This window comes from Macaca fascicularis, chromosome 16 (genome assembly GCF_037993035.2).
Source record: "Macaca fascicularis isolate 582-1 chromosome 16, T2T-MFA8v1.1".
NCBI lineage: Eukaryota > Metazoa > Chordata > Mammalia > Primates > Cercopithecidae > Macaca > Macaca fascicularis.
The window spans coordinates 5,764,362-5,785,006 of NC_088390.1; the positions used below are offsets into that span (position 1 = coordinate 5,764,362).

Consider the following 20,645-nt stretch of genomic DNA (forward strand, 5'->3'; position numbering starts at 1 on the left):
ATATAATATCTGAAGCTGACCATCAGACAGAGCCAGATGGACGGAGTGCCTCTACTTGGCTTCCCCATGTGATTGCTCTGCATGGGCTAGTTTGGGATGGTACACACCATGGTGATGGAGTTTTAAGAGTAAGCATCCCGGCCAGGGTCAGTGGCTCACACCTGTAATCCCAGCACTTTGGGAGGCCAAGGTGGGCGAATCACCTGAGGTCAGGAGTTCGAGACCAGCCTGGCTAACATGGTGAAACTCCCTCTCTACTAAAAATACAAAACTTAGCCGGTCGTGGTGGCATTCACCTGTAATCCCAGCTACTTGGGAGGCTGAGGCAGGAGAATCACTTGAACCCAGAAGGTGGAGGTTGCAGTGAGCCAAGATCCCACCATTGTACTCCAGCCTGGGCAACAAGAGCGAAACTCCATCTCAAAAGAGAGAGAGAGAGAGAGCATCCCAAAAGGGCAGGGCAGAGGGTATGGTGCTTTGCGATATAGCATTGGAGGTTACATAATGTTACTTCTGTCATGCTGCTTTGGCTGAGGCAGTCACAAGTCTTTCTAGGTTCAAGGGAAGAGGATACTGATCTCATCACTCAATGGGGAAATGGCAAGGTTAGAAGCGGACGTGGGACAAGAGACATTTTTGCAGCAATCGTTGGAGAATGTAACTGATACACCATTTCACGTGAATCCCTTCCTTGTAGCCCACCGCATACTCCTGCAGCTTCTGCTCTCCTATATTCCTATCATGGGGAGTTCACTACTTGTCCTGGTTAATTTTCTTTTACTTTTTCTTTTTTTTTTTTTGAGAGGACTCTTGCTCTGTCGCCTAGGCTGGAGTGCGGTGGCACGATCTCGGCTCACTGCAAGCTCCGCCTCCCAGGTTCATGCCATTCTCCTGCCTCAGCCTCCCAAGTAGCTGGGACTACAGGCGTCCGCCACCACACCCAGCTAATTTTTTGTATTTTTAGTAGAGACGGGGTTTCACCATGTTAGCCAGGATGGTCTCGATCTCCTGACCTCATGATCCGCCTGCCTCAGCCTCCCAAAGTGCTGGGATTACAGGAGTGAGCCACTGCACCCGGCTGTCCTGGTTAATTTTCTCTGAGTGTAAGCAACAGAAGCCCACTCTGGCTAACTTAAGCAACGCAGGATGTACTGACAGAAGGTGGGGGGTGTTGAAGGATGGAAGGGAAGGCTGAAGATCCAGGCTTGGCATGAAAAACGACCAGGGCAGTGCCAGAAGAAGTCTTGTTCAGTCACGCCTGGGGGATAAATTCCAAAGCATGTTTGAAACTTTTAGTCATTCTGTTCAAAATTTAAATCACAAGGCGAGAAGATCTGAATGGCCCTGTGCTATGAACTTTACCACTTACTACTTGCTTGACTCTGGGAAGGTTACTTCACTGCTTTGTAACTCAGTTTCCTCATCTGTAAAATGGGGACACTCATAGCGGCTACTTCATAGGTTATGTGAGACTTAAATAAGACGGTGCTTACAAAGTGCTTAGCCCAAAGTCTAGCACATGGTAAATCTTCAATTAACATTAGCTAACAACTGCAACAATAACAATAACTGCTACTGTCACTGCAACTACTGTTATTATTATCATTATTATTTGAGATGGAGTCTCACTCTGTCACTCAGGCTGGAGTGCAGTGGCATAATCTCGGCTCACTGCAAACTCTGCCTCCTGGGTTCAAGCAATTCTCCTGCCTCGGCCTCCCGAGTAGCTGGGATTACAGGTGCATGCCACTACACCTGGCTAATTTTGTATTTTTAGTGGAGAAGGAGTTTCACCATGTTGGTCAGGCTAGTCTCGAACTCTTGACCTCAGGTGATCCACCTGTCTCAGCCTCCCAAAGTGCTAGGATTATGGGCATGTGCCACCGCGCCCAACCCAGACTATTACTGTTTTGGTTGGTTTGCTTCTGTGCATAGTACAGGGTCAGGTACACAGTAGGTGCTTAGTTTTAGTGCTGAATGAATGAACAAACAAATGAATGACTTCTGCTCTAATATGTAGCAATCAAATTCTTTGAAGTCATCTTTAGACATTTCTTTCTTCTTCTTCTTCTTCTTCTTATTATTTTGTGATGGAGTTTTGCTTTCGTTGCCTAGGCTGGAGTGTAGTGGTACGATCTCAGCTCACTGCAACCACCACCTCCTGAGTTCAAGTGATTCTCCTGCCTCAGCCTCCTGAGTAGCTGGGATTACAGGCATGTGCCACCATGCCCGACTAATTTTTTGTATTTTTAGTAGAGACGGGGTTTCTCTATGTTGATCAGGCTGGTCTCGAACTTCCAACTTCAGATGATCCACCTGCCTTGGCCTCCCAAAGTGCTGGGATTACAGGCTTGAGCTACTGTCCCTGGCTTAGACATTTCTTATAATTAGATCAAAACAAGAAAAATCAACATATAAGAATCTCAGTGCATTTAAATATTAGACACACCCTCCTGAGTGATTTGTTTTTCCTTTCTTTCTTTTTTTTTTTTTTTTTCCGAGAAAGAGTTTCACTCCTGTTGCCCAGGCTGGAGTCTAATGGTTGGATCTCAGCTCACTGCAACCTCCACCTCCCGGGTTCAAGTGATTCTCTTGCCTCAGCCTCTGGAGTAGCTGGGATTACAGGCACACACCACCAAGCCTGGCTTATTTTGTACTTTTAGTAAAGATGGGGTTTCACCACGTTGGCCAGGCTGGTTTCGAACTCCTAACCTCAAGTGATCCACCCACCTTGGCCTCCTGAAGTGCTGCGATTACAGATGTGAGCCACCGCACCCGGCCCTTAGTGACTGTGTTCTGTGTCTGCAGTCCTCTTTCTGAAAAATAATCCCTGACGTTGCTCATAGTCCGAGTCCTTCAGAAATGCTGCAACAACCCCACTCCAAGGAGGGGACTCATCTGCTGACGGGATTGCATTCCACATCAATTCTCGTGTCATATTTGATTAATTTTGTATCTAGCTTCATTACATCTCATCCCTCACTTCAAAGGTGTCCTTCATAGGGGACACTGGAGGAAGCAGAGAGGGGAGACCGAGCAATGGACGTCCTGCTGTGAAGAGTTCATGGGCACCCCAAACAGTAGCAACTGAGATTTAACGCTCTCAGAGCTCCCCCCGCCACCGCCAGCGAGATGAGCTGTCTGCTGGTTCTACAGCGTTTCCCAAGCTTGAGTCACGGTGCCCCAGCCACCATGAGACAGCCACTTTACACACCATTAATCAGCAGAATGGCTGGCAAATGCTGACCCACTTAGCAGTGATACCCAAACAGGTGACGGCTACTGGAGCTGACAGCATCTGGCCGGAGGGCACACATCTCCAGGCAGGCCGTCTGGAGCTCTCTGAGTTCTGTGTGGGTTACTGTGAAGCTAAAGGTGAGACATCCAGCTTCTTGGCCAAGAGTTGCTTAAATGGGTCAGGGCAGGATTTAACTCTGGCACACCTGAGTTCTGGGCCCTTTCTCACCAGGGCTGATGACATCTCCTTCCCATTCTTCCCCTTCTACCCACGTCCTACCACATCTTGGAACTCTGAGGATTCATCTAATATTTACTGAATTCAATTCAATAATTTGTTGAGTGGTGTAGCAGAAACCTCTGCTGTTTACGTTATGTCTGTCCTGTTGGCCCACTTCTAATTTCAGTTGAAGCTGTGTGCATGTGGCATGTGCAACCACAGCTGTGGCTATGGATGGAGGCTGAGCCTGGATCCTGGCCTCAGAGCGTGTTGTAGTCGTGGTCACAGACTGAGCCCTCATTTTGGTCACAGGCTGAGCTCTGATCACAGCCACGGACTGAGCCTTCCTCCTGGTCACAGAGAGAGCCTTGATTCTGGTCACAGACTGAGCTCTACAGACTAAGCTCTGATCATAAGAGAACATAGTGAGAAAGAGATTGAGGATGGCTCAGTTCAGGCCACCCTCACTTCCGCAGTTGCAGGTGGGAGCCATGCCCTTTCAGTGGGATATGAGGAGTGGGGACATCAGAGTAAAGGCATCCTGCATCTGAACAAAGACGGTGCCAATTATGGCAGCTCGCATTCTCAGGTTCTTAACTTGGAAAAAGCCACTGTGGTTTCAGGCACAGACTAATGAGGTTTTCAGAGCTGTGTCTTATTTCCTTTAGCGCATAGAGGTTATTGTGTTTTGCAGGAAAATTAACTGGCAATTAAATTTCTGAAAAAGTGTTTGAAACTCCTACAAGCGGTGCCTCATTGTTTTGCAAGATTGGGTACACAATGTAATAATTTCATCTGCAAATTAATTTTCTCTCACAGCTTCTGATGTAACTGCAATGTCATCCATTTAGTCATTCATTCATCCCTCGATTCAGTGCACATTTACTATGAACCTCATGTTGAACCCCTGGCACCGTGGGGAGGGCAGAGGTGGGTCTCTGCTTCTCAGGCAGTTCCCTGTCTAGAAGGAAGGCAGGATTTTCTCAGAAATAAAGGTCACAGGAGGCAGACTGTGATCATTCCATTAGAAGGAGATTTATAGTGATTTGGACTTTCAGATTTAGGAGGAGGGGGAGGTAACTCCTGACTTTGTCTCAGTGAAGAAAGAATAGAAAGCAAGCTGAAAGTAGCCGGGTGCAGCGTCTCATGCCAGCACTTTGGGAGGCTGAGGCAGGTGGATCATGAGATCAAGAGATCAAGACCATCCTGGCTGACAGGGTGAAACCCTGCCTCTACTAAAAAAACAAAAATTAGCTGGGCATGGTGGCACGTGCCTGTAGTCCCAGCTACTCAGAAGGCTGAGGCAGGAGAATCGCTTGAACTTGGGAGGTAGAGATTGCAGCGAGCCGAGATCGCACCACTGCACTCCAGCCTGGTGACAGAGAGAGAGAGACAGAGAGAAAAAATAAAGAAAGCTGAAAGTAATAGTAACTGACATTGACTGGGCACCTGCTGTATGCCAGACTCTGTGGCAGGTGTTTTGCATCTGGGATCTCATTCAATCCTTAGGCCAGTCCTATGAGGTAGTGTTATCACCCTCTTTACAGATGAGGAAACTGAGGCTCAGACAGGTTGGATGACTTGCTTGAGATCAAGTACCCAGCAAGTGTTGGAGTCTGTTTTGGAACTCACAACTGTCTGATTAAAACATTCCCCACTAAACATGCTAAATTCTCTAAGGATGACTTCTTTGCCAAGGGTTTTGTAGCCTTCCTGCTTCCCATCGGCACAAATGAAGGAGCTGGAGAAGGTCTAGATGGGAGTTCTACCAAGGCCAGAATGACATCAAATGTGCTCTGAAGAAGAGAGCGGCTGGGACTGCAGGAGAGATGGCTGTGTGGTCACTTACTGAATATCTACTATGTAGTATATATATACGTAGTGCTTTCCATACGTTTTCTCATTTAATCCTCACATACAGTCTTCAAGGTAGGCATTATCAGCTGCATCATTTTTGTTGTTGTTAAGGAAATGAAGACTTAGGGAAGCTAAATGATCTGTTCATGGTCACACAACTGGTAAATGATGGAGCTGTGATTCATGCTCAGGTCTGTCTGACTCTGAAGTCTGACTTCTTTTCTTTGCTTTGTTTTGCTTTGCTTTCTTTCTTTTCTTTTTCTTTTCTTTCTTTCTTTTTTTTTTTTTTTTGAGATGGAGTTTTTCTCTTGTCGCCCAGGCTGGAGTGCAATGGCGTGGTCTTGGCTCACTGCAACCTCTGCCTCCCAGGTTCAAGCAATTCTCCTGCCTCCTGCCTCAGCCTCCCAAGTAGCTGGGGTTACAGGCACGTGCCACCATGCCTGGTAATTTTTGTATTTTTAGTAGAGACACAGTTTCATCCGGTTGGCAGGCTGGTCTTGAACTCCTGACCACAGGTGATCCACCTGCCTTGGCTTCCCAAAGTGCTGGGATTACAGGTGTGAGCCACCAGGCCCAGCCCTGACACTTTTCATCTTACTTTGCTGCTTCTTCTGTGGTGTGGTGTATGCCCAGTCTCGGAGCATGGTGGACTGTTACAAGGTGCCCGTTGTAGGTTGTTCTTAGGAGTTTGTTTCTGAGATTAGGCATCAGGAAGAAGGGATGATGTCCTCAGGCTCCAGCCCTAATTCTGACTCCTGTCCCCAGCTGGATCCTTAACCAGAGCCAATCGTCTCATCCACCTTTTCTTAAGAGGCCTAATCTATCCCATGGCAATTACTAACACCTGTACATAGATGACATGCTAATCCTACCTGGGCCCTTCCCCTGAGCTGCAGACCTTTACCTGTTCACCTCCCAGACAACTCTTTCCAGATGACCCTGCGAGTGTGAACCCAGCACGGCCAGATGAAATCATCACTTTCTCCTGCCCTTCTTAATGGTCCCCATTTCTGTGAACAGCACCCTCTAAGAGCCTTTCTTTTCAAATCCTTTCCTCTCTCAAGCATGTAAGTAACAACTTGGTGACTGCATCCTGTCTTTCCTTCCAGTGGTTCCCTTACTCCACTCCCACACCACTGCCTTGGTTCAGGCCTCATGCCTCCTCTCGGATGGTTGCTTGCCTTTAGTGTTGCTCTGCCCAGCTCCACACTGTAGCTGGAGTGATGGTTGCAGGGGGCATGGGCTCTGAACCTGTGATGTGCTGTCACCCATGGCAAGTCCCTTAACCTTTCTGTGTCTCCTCCTCCCTGTAAGTGAAATGAAGATAACAGAACCTTCCTGGCTGGGTTTGTGTGAGTTATAGGACATGATACAGATACAGCATGTGGAAATGGATTTGGCTCATAATAGACACTCAATAACTATTAGCCAATGTGGTTACTATTTAAGCAGAACAGATGATGCCTATTCTGCTCAAAGTCTTCTGATGGCTCCTCATTGCTTCTGGAATTAAATACAAGTTCCTTATAAGCCTTTGAATCTGGCTCTGACCATCTCTCTAGCACCATATCCTGATATCCTGGAGCTCATCCCTCACCCCCATCTCTACATCTTGTCTGCCCCAGTATTTTTTCTACCTTATTTTTGTACATATTTATGGTGTATGACATGATGTTTTGAAATATCTGTAAGTTGTGGAATTTCCCCCCTTTTAATTCCATCCATATGGATAGAAACTCGGGTTTCTAGGATGTAGCACAAGGAGTGGGGATCTGATGTCTTAGTTCAATCTGCTATAACAGAATACTATAGACTGGGTGGCTTGAACAATGGGAATTTATTTCTTATAGTTTTGAAGTCTGGAAGGCTGAGACCAGGGTGCCAGCATGGTTGGGTTCTGGTGAGGGCCCTCTTCCTGGTTTACACATGGCTGAGTTCTCATGGTGTCCTCACATGGTAGATAGAGAGCACAGACAGGAAGGAAGCCCTCTTACATCTTTCCTTATGTGGGCACTAATCCCATCATGGGGGCTCTACCCTCAATGCCTAAACACCTCCCAAAGGCCCCATCCCCAATATCATCGCATTGGTTTCAATATATGAATTATGTGAGTTTATAGTCTTAATCAAATTGAGCATTTTGTGACCATTATTCCTTTAAATATTTTTTCTGTGCCCCCCCACCACCATCCAACTCTGCCTGTCTTTTTTCTTCTGGTGACTCCAGTTACATGTATATAAAGCCACCTGAAATTGTCCCATAGTTCACTAATGCTATCTTCATTTTTTTTCAGTTTTTTTCTTCTGTGTGTTTCATTTTTGATAGTTTATATTACTATGTCTTCAAGTTCAATAATTTTTTCTTCTACAATGTCTAATCTGCCATTAATCCCATCCAATGTATTTTTCACTTCAACCATTATAGGTTTAATCTCTAAAAGGCCAAAGTCAAACTTTTAGAAAAAGGACTGGATCCTCATCTCTCATCTTATACAAAAATCAACTCGAGATGGATTAAGGGCTTACATCTAAGACCTGAAACCATAAAGATTTTAGAAGATAACATCAGAAAAACTCTTCTAGACATTGGCTTAGGCAAAGACTTCATGACCAATAACCCAAAAGCAAATGCAACAAAAACAAAGATACATAGATGGGGCTTAATTAAATTAAAAAGCTTCTGCACAGCAAAAGGAATAATCACCAGAGTTAACAGACAACCCACAGAGTGGGAGAAAATCTTCACAATCTATACATCAGGCAAAGGACTAATATTCAGAATCTACAATGAACTCAAACAAATCAGCAAGAAAAAAAACAAACAATTGCATCAAAAAGTGGGCTAGGGACATGAATAGACAATTCTGAAAAGAAGATACACAAATGGCCAACAAGCATATGGAAAAATTCTCAACATCGCTAATTATAATGGAAGTGCAAGTCAAAACCACAATGTGATACCACCTCACTCCTGCAAGAATGGCCATAATAAAAAAATTAAAAAGTAATAGATGTTGGTGTGGATGTAGTGAAAAGGGAATACTTTTACATTGTTGGTGGGAATGTAAACTAGTACAACCACTGTGAAAAACAGTGTGGAGATTCCTTAAAGAACTGAAAGTAGATCTGCCATTTGATCCAGCCATCCCACTACTGGGTATCTACCCAGAGGAAAAAAAGTCATTATATGAAAAAGAAACTTGCACACACATGTTTATAGCGGCACAATTTGCAATTGCAAAAATGTGGAACCAACTCAAATGCCCATCAGTCAACAAGTGGATAAACAAACTGTGGTATATATATACAATGGAATAGTACTTAGCCATAAAAAGGAATGAGTTAATGGCATTCACAGCAACCTGAATGGAATTGGAGACTATTATTTTAAGTGAAGTAACTCAGGAATGGAAAACCAAACATTGTATGTTCTCACCGATATGTGGGAGCTAAGCTAGGAGGACACAAAGGCATAAGAATGATACATTGGACTTTGGGGACTCAGGGGAAAGGGTGGAAGGTGGTGAGGGACAAAAGACTACACATTGGGTACAGTGTACACTGCTTGGGTGATGGGTGCACCAAAATCTCCGAAATCACCACTAAATAACTTATTCATGTAACCAAACACCACTGGTTCCCCCAAAACCTATTGAAATAAAAAATTAAAAGTAAAAAAAAATGTGTTTGAACCTAGTTATAATGATTTAAAATTCGTGGACCAAAGCCGCAATTACTTTGGTACCAACCTAGTGCACCTCCACCCAGTGAGAGCAGAATATACATTCTCTTCAAACACACCATGAGGTCTTCCTGCAAACTTCCCTGATCCAACACGGCTTCGTGGCTGTGCATCATCTCTGCAGTGTCACAGTGGCTACCGGAAGGCCAAGGCCTATCCTGGGGATGTTGCAGCTGTGGCTGCAGCTGTGGTGCTTTTCCATTCAAGGACAATGAAGGCTACTGGTTCTGCTCCCTCTCTGTTCACAAAGTGGATCCCTGGAAGGATGCTCACTCCACCCTGCTGTCCAAGAAGGAGACCAGCAACCTCTAGTTTCACAGTAAGAAGCCCGAGTGCCAGATGCCTATAGTAGGCACTGATGGAGGCAGCACTGCCCATGCTGCACCACGATGAGGACCACCTCTGGTCCTTGTGGGCAACTGGAACATGTGCTGTGAGGAGCAGGACTAGGCACTGCACCTGTGGAGGTTCTCAGGTGGCTACCCAGCCCTCGTGGACTGCATGACAAGGAGTACCTGGAGGTCCGGGAGTGCAGCCGGATGCTGTTGTCCAGGAGACACCAATTGCTCCTTGAGTTCAACTTCTGGAATGAGCCACAGCCCAGAGCGGGCTCCAACATCTTATGAGCTGAGGACCTGCAAACTCAAGCCAGGAACCATGATGGAGTAGGGGAACAACTGGGCTCCTGCCAGCAGGTACCAGCAGCAAGTCCCAGCAGGAGAACCAGGAGGTGATGGTGGCTTCTCCCATATAGGAGAGCTCCACCTTGTGCATCATCTCTGGGCAGATAAAGACCCACAGTCTTGGCAGGAGACCCACAGTGCTGCCTGCAGGAAGAGGGGCTGGGATGAAATGTCTATTATACAGTTCTCCTGGTGCAACACATGGAGTCTTGGATCAGGGTCCTCTTGAAGACCTCACCTCTCCAGCCATGCTGCCAACACTTCTACCTTCTTCCCGTTCTCCCTCAGGGCAACCCTGGACAGAGGAGCACCCCAGTCCTGCTGTCATGGTTTTCTTTCGGCTCTGGGAGGAGTCTGAGGGTCTGTGCTTAGCTCAGACAACGGGGAACAGAAGGATGACAAATTCTGAGGACTTACAGCTCAGCTCAACTCCTTCCTGCCTTCCCCTCCTCCCTCATTCCCCCTGCTGGAAGCAGTTCCTAATTTTTCTGAATGAAGCATAACAATCTTCTAGGCCTGCTTACATCTTTTCCTAAGATTTCTCAGTCCCCAGCTATCACCACAGAAACCCTCGGTTTAGCTTAATTGCACAAAAGGAAGTATGTCTAGTGGTTAGAGGTGGAATGGGAGGGAAGGAGGTCAGGCCAGGCCAGGCCAGGTCCTCAGGAATTCCCTGATCTCCACTGGGCCATTGCCACCCACTTGCTGTTCAGTCTAAGCCAAGTCCTTCCTGATGGGGAAAATCCTGGAACTGCTAAAAAAATCCCCCTCAAATCAGCAAGGTAAGGAAGATGCCCAGACATTCCACCCAAAAAGACAGAGAAAAAGGATAGGAACCAGGAAGGATTTAGGGGCACGAGACAGACATGTAACAGAACCCAGAAGGCACAACTTAGAGAATTCAGAACTTGGGTTTGAACTGCAGAATTTGGAATTTGAAATACAGAATTGGAAGATAGAACAGAGATGACAGGCTGGGCGCGGTGGCTTACTCCTGTAATCCCAGCAATTTGGGAGGCTGAGGTGGGCGGATCACGAGGTCAGGAGTTTGAGACCACCCTGGCCAACATGGTGAAACTCTGTCTCCACTAAAAACACAAAAATTAGCCGGGTGTGGTGGTGGGCGCCTGTAATCACAGCTACTCAGGAGGCTGAGGCAGGAGAATCACTTGAACCTGGGAGGCGGAGGTTGCAGTGAACTGAGATTGTGCCACTGCACTCCAGCCTGGGCAACATAGAGAGACTCTGTCTCAAAAAAACAAAACAAAAAAAACAAACAAAAAACCAGAGGTGACAGAAAACCATTTGGGGAAGGATTCCTAATACTAGACAGATGGAGAGTTAGTTGTCTGCTTTTCCCTACAGGTTGGGGTTGAGGACATGAATGTGTAGTTCCAGTCCTTTGCAGGGAGTCTCTTCTGCCCTCCCTCCTTCCTGCAGGCAAAAGTATAGACCAGGGCGTGTGTTTCCTTCATCCCGATTCCTTCTCCCCGACTTGACATTCCGTCAGCTCAATCCTCATCCTCTAGGGCCACCAAGCGTGTGGACTGGGGGGTCTCCTCAGTGAAAAACCATATTTACGAACCCTCGGGATAGCTTCATTCTGCTCCTCTTCCGGGAAAGCTTATGCTGGGGTTGCTGATGCAACCAACTAAACATTTACTATAAAAACAAAACAAACAGAAAACAAGCACAGCATGTACTTTTGTCAAGATACGCCACACTCTGGCGTTTACAACAAGACACAATAAATTTAAACGGATTTGGTTCATGCCAAACGGACCCCAGTGGATTAAATTTGACCCCAATGAATTAAATGATAAATCAATGACAAGAAGCTCTCTGAAAAAAATCCTCAAATATTTAGGAACTAAATAGCATACGCTGCTGGTGGGACGTCAAATGGTACAAATACTTTGGAAAATAATTTGGCAATTTATTAATTCAACTCCTAGATATTTATCCAAGCAAAATGAAAGCATATGTCTATACAAAGACTTGCACATAAATGTTCCTAGCAGCTTTATTGGTAATAGCAAAAAAAACAAAAAACAAAAACAAAAACCAAACACCTGGTAATAGTCCAAATGCCCATCAACAGATGAACGGATACACACTGTGGTACATCCATGTAATGGGATACTACTCAATAATAAAAAGGAATGAACTATTGATACAAGCAACAACAGGGATCAGTCTCACGTTGAGTAAAAGGAGACAGACAAGAAAAATGCAAATACTTTAAAATCCATTCATAAAAAAATTATAAGAAACAAAAGCTACTTGATAATGACAGAAAGTGGACCTGTAGTTGTCTGAAGAGAGGGGTGTCAGGGAGTGACTGTAGGGAGAAATTATAAAGAGGCATGAGAAAACTTCTGGGATTGATGAATTTGTTGACATGTTGATTGTGGTGACAGTCTCCTGGGTGTGTACCGTACATACATATGTCAAATTATATATACCTTAAGTATGTGTGATTTACTGTATGTCAATTGCACCTCTAAAAACTGTCTAAAAATGTGATGGTTCTGCCGGGCGCGGTGACTCACACCTGTAATCCCTGCACTTTGGGAGGCTGAGGCAGGCGGATCATGAGGTCAGGAGATTGAGATCAGCCTGGCTAACACAGTGAAACCCCGTCTCTACTAAAAATACAAAAAATTCACCAGGTGAGGTGGTGGGTGCCTGTAGTCCCAGCTACTTGGGAGGCTGAGGCAGGAGAATGGCATGAACCCAGGAGGTGGAGCTTGCAGTGAGCTGAGGTCGTGCCACTGCACTCCAGCCTGGCAGACAGAGCAAGACTCTGTCGCAAATAAATAAATAAATAAATAAATAAATAAATAAATAAAATAAAAATAAAATGTGATGGATTTTTTTTATTGTGGTAAAATATATAAAACATAAAATTCACAATTTTAATCATTTTTGTTTAATTTTTAATTTTTAACTTTTATGGGTACATATATATATATATATATTTTTTTTTTTTTTTTGAGAGTCTCACTCTGTTGCTTAGGCTGCAGTTCAGTGGTACAGTCCTGGCTCACTACAACCTCTGCCTCCTGGGTTCAAGCAGTTCGCCTGCCTCAGCCTCCCAAGTAGCTGGGATTACAAGCTGGCTAAATTAGCTATCACACCTGGCTAGTTTTTGTGTTTTTCCTAGAGCCAGGGTTTCACCATGTTGGCCAGGCTGGTCTCGAACTCCTGGCCTTAAGCAATCTACCCGCCTGGGCCTCCCAAAGTGTTGGGATTACAGGCGTGAGCCACCGTGCCTGGCCTACCTTGTATATTTACGGGCTACACGAAATACTTTGATATGGGCATACAATGCGTAATAATTACATCAGGATAAATAAGGGTACCCGTTATCTCAAGCATTTATTTATCATTTGTGTGTGTGTGTGTGTGTTAAAGATCCATTTTAACCATTTTAAAGGATATAGTTCAGCAGCATTAGCAGATTTATACAGTTGTGCAACTATCACCACCTTCCATCTCCAGGACTTTTTTACCTTCCCAAACGGAAACCTGGTCTGACAAAGGCTTTTGTCCTAAATAGTAATAGAAAGAGTTGGAATAGGCCAGGAGCGGTGGCTCACACCTGTAATCCCAGCACTTTAGGAGGTTGAGGTGGGTGGATCACAAGGTCAGAAGTTCAAGACCAGCCTGGCCAACATAGTGAAACCCCATCTCTACTAAAAATACAAAAATTGGCCTGGCATGGTGGCATGTGCCTGTAGTCCCAGCTACTCAGGAGGCTGAGCCAGGAGAATTGCTTGAACCCGGGAGGTGGGGGTTGTGGTGAGCCGAGATCTTGCAGTGAGCCGAGATTACGCCACTGGACTCCAGCTTGGGTGACAGAGCGAGACACGGTCCCAAAAAAAAAAAAAAAAAGTTGGAATAGAAGAAGTCTGGGACATATGGTTTAGATACTAAAAAAAAACATTTCCAGGACATTTTAAAGGTATTTGGAATCAGGGCTGTTGCTCCTGGAGGAGTAGGTTCCCAGGGAGACTGGGACACAGAAAAGAAGGGACTTGGACTCCCGTCTACTGGGTACTCAGCTCAAAGCTCACACCCCGAGGAAGTCTGTATGACATTTACATGTTACTCTGCTCAAACAGGGTTTCTGTGCCTCCTGGAAATTTAGGTAAGCTTGGTTCAACCCTCCCAAGTTAAAGCCTGTGAAAGCTCAGGGTCTTCCTCATGACCCTGGAGAATTTCTGATGGCCTAATTCTTCAGTCTGTTCTCGTCAGCATTGGAGGGTGCAGCCTCCTGCCATCTTGGATAAAAACCCAGTCTGCAGTGGCTCCACTAAGGTTGCTCCCAACGGATGATTCATAGGTGTGGGCGACTTGCTCAAGATTTGAGGGGTCTCGCCAGGCTCCCCAGAATCTTCATCCATTTCACTGTTCTTCTCTTCTTCCTCTCTCTTTTCCTCTCTCTCTTCCTCTCTTTTTCAGGATCAACAGCCCTCTCTCCAGCGTCTGAAGCTCATATGAGCTTACTGTGTGGACCCACTCAGAACCCCAGAGTTGGAATAAAGATTATTTTAAACTGAAGATATTTGAGGTTCAACAGATGCAGAGAAAAGCCTCCTCAGAGCTTCCCTTGTCTGACTAAAAGCAGCAACTTCTGGTAAATGAAGCTACTATAGATCCCTTCTCTGGGGGAGTTTCATGGCCCTGAGGAAGATGGAAAGAACACCTCTATTTGTATGGAAAAACATCATCACACACCTAAAAAAATGTCCTGTTATCCTGAAAAAAATGTATATCCTAAAGAAGCCCATTTGTACTTCCCATAGGAGCCTTTTCTCCCTCCTCCCTTTCCCCCACTAAGTTAGGTATTTAAGCCCCAAGTTCTAATCACAACTTTGAGTTACTCATCACTGAACACTCAGGTTTGCATAAACTCTTCTCTTCTCTTGCTAATGTGTCTTTTGTCAACTTAATTTACAGAACCCCAATCACAGAACCTAAAAGTATAGAGGAAAAGTTTACCTCCCCTACATTATTGATCTTCTGCCTCCACCTGTAGAGTCTCAGCTTCTAACCCAGGTAAGATGATCTGGGAATCGTCCCCACAAAGGCATGTTTCCTAAGCCTACTGGTAATTTTTTTTTTTTTTTTTTTTTTTTTTTTTTTTTAAGACGGAGTCTCGCCCTGCCACCCAGGCTGGAGTGCAGTGGCCGGATCTCAGCTCACTGCAAGCTCCGCCTCCCGGGTTCACGCCATTCTCCTGCCTCAGCCTCCCAAGTAGCTGGGACTACAGGCGCCCGCCACCTCGCCCGGCTAGTTTTTTGTATTTTTTAGTAGAGACGGGGTTTCACCGTGTCAGCCAGGATGGTCTCGATCTCCTGACCTCGTGATCCGCCCGTCTCGGCCTCCCAAAGTGCTGGGATTACAGGCTTGAGCCACCGCGCCTGGCCGCCTGCTGGTAATTATGAGAGAAGAAAAATTTTCCTTCTAGCTGCACAGGTATAAAACGGATGGGTCGGGATAAACCCACATTACTCAAAGAAATATTTGCATTTTTAGGCCAACCACTATCCACAGAATCTCTGGGCTTAAGAAAAACTATTCCTTAGGGAGAGCACAAGGAGGAAATTGCAAAGCGTTTGTCAAAATATTTGGCCACCAAAAAATTCCTGCTTGCTTCACAGAGACAGATGTGTGAATGCCACAGCACTCTCTGCTCTGTGTTTTATGATCCTCCCCAAAATAACAGACTCTGTTGGATTTGCGCTGGTGATTTGAGAATAAGAAACTTTAAAAACAACGAGACAACCAGTTCAGGAGAGCAGATAATGTATATGCAGCAGCCTCCCCCTCCTGCCCTCACTGCTGAGAAGTGACAGAAATAATTATTGTAACAAGTTCTCATTACCATGCTGGGAAGGAAGGAGAGAGGCAGTTGATGGACAGTAATTATGAGAAGCTCCTTAGATGGAGCAAGGAAAACTGCAGTCAAAAATCATCTGTAGGAGAGGAAGAATGCAAAAGACGGGCAAGGGGGCAAAGGCATGGCAGGCCTGGTGATTGTCATTCCAGGACGAGATGGGACCCTGATGCTCCTGAAGGAGCAATAGATGGGAGATGCTGCTCCTTTATCAGGTAGAAAACAATCAAGTGTCTTGTTTTAAGAGGTAGCAAGGTTGGGCGCAGTGGCTCACGCCTGTAATCCAAGCACTTTGGGAAGCCGAGGTGGGCCGATCACAAGGTCAGGAGCCGAGATAGTGTCATGCCACTGCACTCTAGCCTGGGCGACAGAGCAAGGCTCTGTCAAAAAAAAAAAAAAAAAAAAAAAAAAAAAAAAAAGGAGCAGTAGGTGTGGTTTTCCGGGTCAGAGAGGCAGGCTAGGATCTGGGGTGGCTGACAACTCCCAGCAAAACCAGACCGCCCATGTGCCCAGAAGGTTAGTTAATGCCCCTCTCTCCTACATGTCTCACATCTCTGCCATAATCAAGAGAGAGGCTGAGGTAGGTGTCTGCCTGGGTAGCACATTCAACCCCTTCCTATATTCAGGCTAGTGTACATCAGTGTAACTTCTGCAGCCTGGTGCACAGAGACTTTTACAAACAAAAGCTGGAAGCCATAATTCTCAGCAAACTAACAGAGGAACAGAAAACCAAATACTGCATGTTCTCACTCATAAGTGGGAGTTGAACAATGAGAACACATGGACACAGGGAGGGAAATATCACACACCAGGGCCTGTTGGCGGGCGGGGGGCAAGGGGAGGGAGAGCATCAGGTCAAATTCCTAATGCAGGCAGGGCTTAAAGCCTGGGTGATGGATTGAGAGGTGCGGCAAACCACCACAGCACATGTATACCCATGTAACAAACCTACACGTTCTGCACATGTATCCCAGAACTTAAAGTAAAAAAAAAAAAAAAAAAAAAAAAAGAACGAGATCAGAAGAGATTGCCCTAAGAATCAGTCTGCAATCCCCATGTTCATATCAGCATTATCCTCAATAGCAAAAAGGCAGAAGCAGCCCAAGTGTCCATTGATGGATGAGTGGATAAATAAAATGCCACATTCATCCAGGAGAATGTTACAGAAGAATGTTCAGCCTTAAAAGGGAAGAAAATCCTATCACATGGAGGAACTTGAAGAAGACATTATACTATGTGAAATACATCAGTCACAAAAGGACACATACTCTATACTTCTATTTATGTAAGTGACCTAGAGTGGTCAAAATGATAGAAAGTTGAAAGGTGAGTTCTAGAGCCTAGGTGGAGGGGAAAACGGGGAGTTGGTGTTTAATGAAAACAGATTCAGTTTGAAAGGATGAAAAAGTTCTGGAGATGGATGGTGATGATGGTTGCAACCATGTGAACAAACTTAATGCCACTGAACTGTACTCTTAAAATAATTAAGGTGGTAATTTTGTGTTATGTGTGCTTTTTTAAAATTATGTGTGCATAATTAAAATAAAGAATCAACTTGATATCTTGGAAATAAAAAAAAAATCACGATTGAAGCTGAAAAAATAGAAAGTTGAGCAGATTGGCCTCAGCTGAAGTGTAAATTAGTAACCTAGAAGACTGAACTGAAAACTTTAGAATACAACACTGAACCAACCAAGAGAAGCATAGGAAAAAAAGACTGATGCACGCAGCATAAATTAAGGATTTCTAACATTCCTATAATAAAAACGTCAGAAGAATTCTGAAGGATTATTAGTATTACTTAGGATAGGAGGATGCAAAAAGTGGTGGCTTAACAAGATACAGATGACTTATCTACCAAAGAAAAGTACAGAGGAGAGGAGAGCTGGCGTATGACTCCACAAGCATCATCGAAGACCCTGATTCCTGTGTTCCTGCTTTGCCAGCCCAGCACATGGGCTCTTCAAGCTCACCTAATGGCTAAAAACAGCTGCTGGAGCTCCAGCCACTCCATTTGTGTTGCAGGCAGGGAAAAAAGAGAAAAGCCAGACCTGCCCAGTTAACTCAAACCCCTTTAAGCAGGCTTCCCAGAATTCTACAAAACGCCTTTGCTTAGATCTCATTGTCTAGAATTAAAACACATGGCCACAGTGAGCTTCAAAGTAGATATTCTTCATGATGATATGTCTTGTTAAAATCAGTATTCTGTTTCTAAGAAGAAAGGAGAGAATGGCTATTGGGGAAGCCAGTAGTAGTAACTAGCCACCCCACCCCACCCCAAATAGAGAGAACGAAGAGTGGACAAATTCAAAATAAGGATAGAAGTAAAAAAAAATCCCAGAATAGAATAAAAATATGAGTCCTCAGACTGAAAAGGTCCACTGAGTACTAAAATGGGATGAATGCAAGAAGACAATTCAACACATTGTAGTGAAATTTCACAACACCAAAGCTCAAGAAAAATCATAAAGGCTTCCAAAGAGTAAGAAACAACCAACAATTCTCTATAAAGAAAAGAGAATGGGCTGGGCGCAGCGGCTCATGCCTGTAATCCCAGCACTTTGGGAGGCCGAGGTGGGTGGATCACTTGAGGTCAGAAGTTCAAGACCAGCCTGGCCAACATGGTGAAACCCCGTCTCTACTAAAAATACAAAAATTAACCAGACAAGGTGGCACACGCCTGTAATCCCAGCTACTCAGGAGGCTGAGGCAGGAGAATTGCTTGAGTCTGGGAGATGGAGGTTGCAGTGAGCCGAGATCACACCACTGTACTCCAGTCTGGCCGACAGAGCGAGACTCTGTCTCAAAAAAAAAAAAAAAAAAAACAAACAAAAAACTAAGGAGGTGGTGGTGATGAATGTGACACAAGAAGGCTGAGAGAAATAAATGGGTGTTGATTTTGCTCTTGTTTGGGCAAAAATTATAGATACTGACTTGAGTTTGGATACTGTTAGCAAAACATAATGTTGGCCTGGACAAACACAGTGAGACCCTCATCTCCACAAAAAATTAAAAAAGTAATTGGCATCGTGGCACACTCCTGTAGTCTCAGCTATTCTGGAGTCTGAGGCAGGAGGATTGCTTGAGCCCGGGAGTTTGAGGCTGCAGTGAGCTATAACAAGAAGAAGAAATTAAAAAAAAAAAAGAAATAAAAGAAAAATACAAGTTTAAGTAGAAGTGTTACAAAGCTAAGACTAAACATTGGGAGAATAAATACAGTATGTAAATTTCAAACTTAGAAGAAAAATGAAAGCAGGTTTGAGCAAATCAAACAAAGCCAGAAAGAGAAAAACAAGAACAGCGAGAAAGTATGAAAGACACAAAATCACTTGGCGGGTGTAAGTCCAAGTAACAATAATAACGTGTTAAATTTACTTATTAAAAGACAGAGACTCTAAGTTGAGTAAAAAACCCAATATCCAGATATATGTGATTTGCACAAGAAGCTCTTAAAACAAAATGACATAGGAATGTTGAAAATAAAGGGATGACGCTGAGCATGGTGGCTCACACCTGTAATCTCAGCACTTTGGGAGGCTGAGGCAGGCGGATCACGAGGTCAGGAGTTTGAGACCAGCTTGGCCAACATAGTGAAACCCCATCTCTACTAAAAATGCAAAAAATTAGCCGTGTATAGTGGTGCACGCCTATAATCCCAGCCACTCAGGAGGCTGAGGCAGGAGAATCTCTTGAACCCAGGAGGCTGAGGTTGCAGTGAGCGGAGATCACACCATTGCACTCCAGCCTGGGCAATGAAGAAAAAAGTTTTCTTTTTTTGGTCTTAAAAAAAAGAAGAAAACAAATGGGTGAAAAATAGAAACAAATATTAACAAATAAATCTAGAATAGCAATATTAACACCAAGCAGAATGGAATGTAGGGTGAAAAGCATTATAAAGGGCAAACTGAAACACTGTTTATAGGTAAAAAGGAATAATCCATCAATTAATGATCACAGTTATGAACCATTGTGTGCCAACAGCATAGAGATGGAGATATTAAAGCAAAACCGGATAGAAATACACGGAGAAATGCACGAAGCTGCAAGCACATATAAAGTTAAAACAGAAATGAAAGGAAAAATAGACAAAGCCTTATTCTTCACTCATAAATTGGCACCTTAAATAGATGAAAATAATTAAGAAAAAAGATAATTTGAATAAAACCGCTTGGTTTTGTAGTTTTGTGCTTAAGAGAGAATATAGTTTTCAACTACATTACTTGTAATTATGTTTTAGATTAAAAATCAGCCCAAGTTGGGCCACAAAGGAAATGACAGTAGATTCTAAAAGGCAGAAAGAAACAAGCCACTTTCATATGGTGAATTCAAACAGGCCATTTTCATACACAAAATGCAATACAATTAGATATTTGCAACAAAAAGATAACTGAAGAACCTTATTACTTGAAAGGTTTAGAAAACCACATGTGCGTTTCTAACGACTCTTGGGTTAAAGAAGAAATCAGAATGTATTAAAATTAAAATCTCTTTATATATTGATTAAAAAAACATTAAGGAGCAAACTCTGTGTTATAGATAAAATGGTATTCTGAGGAAAATCTGTAACCATAAATGCTTTTATAAAAATAAAAGAGAGCTTAGAATCAAGTGTCTTTCAGCCAAGAAGTAAAACAAAAGCACAAAAGAAAACTCCATTCCTTATTTTAAAAGTCTCTTCGAACTAGATGGAGTAGAAAACGTGCTGCATTTGGTAATGGGTATTTACCTGAGACCTAGGAAACATCACACTGAATGTTTCTGAGGTTCTTAGCACATACGGAACAGGATGCAGATGCTGCCTATTGCCTCTCCTACTCAATGCTGGGGTTGAGCTGCTGGTCCAGGGGTCCTCAAAGCACTTTGTCTGTTGGGATCATGTGGGAGTCCTAAAATAACACCATTATGCTTGCATCCCATCCCAGTGCACCTGAGTCAGGATTCCTGGGGGTGGGGCTCAGGCACTGGTATTTTACAAAGCTCTCTAGGTGATAGGTTTAAAAA

General features: G+C 44.2%; 1 long non-coding RNA gene and 1 pseudogene across 3 annotated transcripts in view; both read left to right on the forward strand.

Annotated features, from left to right (window-relative positions):
* LOC123569447 (uncharacterized) overlaps positions 1 to 20,645 on the forward strand; it is a 151,317-nt gene that overhangs the window by 17,226 nt on the left and 113,446 nt on the right. For all 3 annotated transcript variants that reach the window (XR_006693147.2, XR_010582242.1, XR_012425181.1), the window contains exons 2-3: positions 14,207 to 14,381; positions 14,705 to 14,803. This is a non-coding gene — a long non-coding RNA (uncharacterized lncRNA). The remainder of the gene's footprint in view (positions 1 to 14,206; positions 14,382 to 14,704; positions 14,804 to 20,645) is intronic.
* On the forward strand, positions 9,144 to 11,894 carry LOC102130683 (protein NipSnap homolog 1 pseudogene; annotated as a pseudogene).